Below are 5,283 nucleotides of genomic sequence, written 5' to 3'. Positions count from 1 at the left end.
GTGCTCGTCCTTCGATGCATTCCCAATCTTTGTTTCTTCATGCATTCTCCCCCTTTGTATGCTTTTCTACTCATTTCTTCCATCCAATACTTGCCTTATAAACCTGAAATCACTTAACACACACATCAAGGCATCGAATGGAATTAAAGTGAATTAAAATCACCAAATTAGGGCCTAAAAAGCATGTTTTTACACTTAAGCACAATTCAAGGGAGAATTACAAAACCATGCTATTTCATTGAATAAATGTGGAAAAAGGTGGTAAAACCCCCCAAAATAAGCACAAGATAAATCACAAAATCGGGGTTTATCAGTGCCAACGTGCGTTTGATTGGGATGCTATCCTCAAGGTCGTTGCTATACCCTAAAATCATTCTGGATTCGAGGAAGGATGAGATCCCGGCCCAAGGGCATCACTGCACGTTTTCTCACTAGAGAGGCTCAAGCATGGACTCAAATTCTAGCCCACTATGTGCTCCCAAGCACCCATGGCTCATCTATCACTGCCGAGTTAGCCTTGTTGGTTTAGTGTGTCCTCACCGAGAGACCGGTGCATATTCCCCGTCTCATTCGCCAATCCATGGGCCGCATCCACGCTAAGGGGAATCTACCCTTTCCCGCTCTAGTGACCAACTTAGTCGTCGCAGCCAGTGTTCCCTGAGATACCAAGGATAGAAGAGCCATGATCCCGGCGGATGGAGATGTTGTTCCAAACGGGAGATATCTTTACCCTCCGACGGACACCGAAGAGCCACACCTACCCGTCCCCATGAGCATCCCCTCTACCTCATCCGCACCACCAAAGTCATCCATGCAACGCCTAGAGGACCTCCACAAGAAGCTTGACCGTTATGAGCGGCGTAACCAACGCCGTTACGCTTTTGTCAATAAGCTTCTAAGTTGGCTAGCACCACCTATGGAAGAACCAGAAATTTCCACGTCCACCGGCACCGATAATGAAGAAAATGACGATGAAGAAGTGGATGGACACTCGGAAACCAATCAACCACTACGTCTCACTCAAGGCACGGAGGACCGTGCCAACTTCTAAGTGTGGGGAGGTCGGTCGGCCGACCGGTCTTCATAGGTAACACCCAAATAAATTTTGAATCACCTTTGCTAATTAGGATAGATTGCATGTTAGATTTTCATTTTTGGCATCCTTTGCATGTTAGTATCTCTTAATAAATCCACTTGGTTAGAGCAATGACTTCTCTCCTAGAAAACTAAATTTTTAGGGCGACCCTACCAATTTTGAAATTTGAAAATCTTTTGATGCTTAGCTTGTTTGGAGGATGTATTTTGGAACATGGAATTAGAATTTGAGCTAAGAACACAAGCAAGTGAGTTTTGAGCCTAATGGTGTGGTTACATCTTATAACCACTTATTTTCCCTTCTTGTGTGCAATTGTTCCCTCCTACGATTGTGATCTTTGATTTGTTTAATTCTATATGTCCATTATTCCTTGTATTCATGCACTTATATGATTTAGGCCATCGTTTCAATTAACTCACTTGCCCAAATAACTTACCTCTTATCTTCCTTTGTTAGCCAAATTTGAGCCTACGTTTAACCCACTTTGTTCTTAATTTAGCACATTACAAGCCTTAAAGCAGAAAATAATAAAAGTCCTTAATTTGGATCTTTGATTAGCTTAGGCTAGTGTGTGTAACATTCAAGTGTGGGAAATTTTGGGACATTGGTTGAGAAAAAGGGTAATTTTGTATTTTCGTTGTAAATATTGGGAATTAGGTACAGGCTCATGTATTGATTAAATGTGTAGACCTTATGCATTGAAGAAAAAAAAAAGAGAAAAAAATAAAATGGAAAAAAATGATGAGAAAAACAAAAGAAAAGAAAAAATAGAAAAGCAAGAAAAGAAAAAAGAAAGAAATAAAAAGGGGACAAAATACCCTAAAGTAAAGTTCAATAAAGATCAATACACAAGTGTTGAGAAATGAAAAGAAAATGCATGAGTATGTTAAAAAAGGGAAAGAATGGGTAGTTAGGTTAGCTTTAATATTGTATAAGATGCCATAGTTTAGGTGAGAAGTTTAAGCTCATCAAATATTCAAATTTCAAGCTCACTTAACCAAATATGCATCCTTACCTTGACCCTAGCCCATTACAACCTAAAGAAAAGACCCCATGATGCTTGTATGCATGCATGGAATATATGTTTATTGTTAGAAGAAAAATAAATTTTGGAAAAGCATGAAGTAGGGGAGGATTGAGTGATCAACCCTATTGATGAGCGGATAATTTATACGCTTTTTGGCATTGTTTTTACATAGTTTCTAGTATGATTTAGTTAGTTTTTAGTATATTTTTATTAGTTTTTAATAAAATTTCACATTTCTGGACTTTACTATGATTTTGTGTGTTTTTCTGTGATTTCAGGTAATTTCTGGCTGAAATTGAGGGACTTGAGCAAAAATTTGATTCAGAGGTTGAAGAAGGACTGCAGATGCTGTTGGATTCTGACCTCCCTGCACTCAAAGTAGATTTTCTGGAGCTACAAGAGTTCAAATGGCACTCTCTCAATTGCGTTTGAAAGTAGACATCCAGGGCTTTCCAGCAATATATAATAGTCTATACTTTGCTCGAGTTTAGACGACACAAACTGGCGTTCAACGCCAGCTTTCTGCCCTATTCTGGAGTTAAACGCCAGAAACAGGTTGCAAAGCAAAGTTAAACGCCAGAAACAGGTTACAAACTGGCGTTTAACTCCAAGGAAGACCTCTACACGTGAAAGCTTTAATGCTTAGCCCAAGCACACACCAAGTGGGCCCGGAAGTGGATTTCTGCATCATTTACTTATTTCTGTAACCCTAGTAACTAGTTTAGTATAAATAGAACTTTTTACTATTGTATCTACATCTTTGGATCATTTTTACATCTTTTGATCATTTTAGATCTCTAGACCTCCATAGGAGGCTGGCCACTCAGCCATGTCTACCTTATTTTCACTTATGTATTTTCAACGGTAGAGTTTCTACACACCATAGATTAAGGTGTGGAGCTCTGCTATTCCTCATGAATTAATGCAAAGTACTATTGTTTTTCTATTCAATTCAAGCCTATTTCTTATCTAAGATATTCATTCGCACTTAAGAACATGATGAATGTGATGATTATGTGACACTCATTATCATTCTCACTTATGAACGCGTGCCTGACAACCACTTCCGTTTTACATGCAAACAAGCTTGAATGTGTATCTCTTAGCCTCCTGATCGTGAGTTCAGAGTCTTCGTGGTATAGGCTAGAATTATTGGCGGCCATTCTTGAGATCCGGAAAGTCTAAACCTTATCTGTGGTATTCCGAGTAGGATCTGGGAAGGAATGGATGTGACAAGCTTCAAACTCGCGAGTGCTGGGCGTAGTGACAGACGTAAAAGGATTATTGAATCTTATTCCAGTATGATCGAGAACCGACAGATGATTAGCTGTGCGGTGACAGCGCATTTTGGACCATTTTCACTGAGAGGACGGGATGTAGCCATTGACAACGGTGACGCCCTACATACAGCTTGCCATGGAAAGGAGTATGAAGGATTGGATGAAAGAAGTAGGAAAGCAGAGATTCAGAAGGAATTAAGCATCTCCATACGCTTATCTGAAATTCTTGCCAATGAATTACATAAGTATCTCTATCCTATTTTACATTTTATTTATCTTTTAATTATTAAAACTCTATAACCATTTGAATCCGCCTGACTGAGATTTACAAGGTGACCATAGCTTGCTTCAAGCGGACAATCTCCGTGGGATCGACCCTTACTCACGTAAGGTTTATTACTTGGACGACCCAGTGCACTTGCTGGTTAGTTGTGCGAGATTGTGAAGAAGAACTAAGATTAAGAACTTGTGTATTAAGTTTTTAGCGCCTTTACCAAGGAATGAACGATCACGATTTCGTGCACCAAGTTTTTGGCGCCGTTGCCGGGGATTGTTTGAGTTTGGACAACTGACGGTTCATCTTGTTGCTCAGATTAGGTAAATTTTATTTTAATTTTAAGCTTTTTGTTTTTATTATTTTTATTTTTATTTTCAAAAAATTTAAAAAAAAAAATTTTATTATTCTATGTTCTTCAGAATTTTTAAGAATGAATTCTAGAGTTTTAGATGATGCTTTTATCATCACAGGAGTCAGTTGATTCCCATCAATTTGGCTGTTGTATGTAATGTCCTGCTGAAGCTTGTTCTACCCTGTCTAATCTCTTTGGACTGAAGCTTTAGACTAACATTGCATGATTCCTGGAATTCTCATTAGAAATTTTGAAATCCTTATTTTCTTTTTCAAAATTAATTTTCGAAAAAAAAATACCAAAAAAAATTTACAAAATCATAAAAACCAATAATATTTTGTGTTTCTTGTTTGAGTCTAGTGTCAAATTTTAAGTTTGGTGTCAATTGTATTCTTCTTATTTTCGAAAATTCATCATATGTTCTTCATGATCTTCAAGTTGTTCTTGATGAATCTCCTTGTTTGATCTTTGCATTTTCATGTTTTGTGTCTTTTATTGTTTTTCATATGCATTTTCAATTTGTTAGTGTCTAAAGTTTGAAAATTTCTAAGTTTGGTGTCTTGCATGTATTTTTTTCTTAAAAATTTAAAAAAAAAATAAGTTCTTGGTGTTCATCTTGACATTCAAAGTGTTCTTGATGTTCATCTTGACATTCAAAGTGTTCTTGCTTGCATTGTGTGTTTTGATCCAAAATTTTCATACATTGAGTCTTTTTGATGTTTTTCTCTCTCATCATTAAAATTCAAAAATCAAAAAAATATCTTTCCCTTTTTCTTCTCATAAAATTCGAATATTTGAGTTGACTTTTTAAAAAATTTTTAAAATTTAGTTGTTTCTTATGAGTCAAATCAAATTTTCAATTTAAAAATTCTATCTTTTTCAAATCTTTTTCAAAAATTAAATCTTTTTCATTTATTTTTACATAATTTTCGAAATTTCTTTTTTTTTTTAAAATTGATTTTCAAAATCTTTTTCTCATTCTTAGTTCATATTTTCGAAAATCTCACTAACATTTAATGTTTTAATTCAAAAAATTTTTTAAGTTGTTACTTGCCTATTAAGAAAGGTTCATTCTTTAAATTTTAGAATCATATCTTTTTGTTTCTTGTTAGTCAAGTAATCAACTTTAATTTTCAAAAATCAAATCTTTTTAATTTCTTTTTTAAATCTTTTTCAAATTAAATTTTAATCATATCTTTTTCATTTTCAATCATATCTTTTTCAAAATCAATTTCAAGATCTTTTCTAACA

Source organism: Arachis hypogaea, chromosome 12 (genome assembly GCF_003086295.3).
Source record: "Arachis hypogaea cultivar Tifrunner chromosome 12, arahy.Tifrunner.gnm2.J5K5, whole genome shotgun sequence".
Lineage (NCBI taxonomy): Eukaryota > Viridiplantae > Streptophyta > Magnoliopsida > Fabales > Fabaceae > Arachis > Arachis hypogaea.
Note: the sequence above shows the minus strand (reverse complement) of the source record.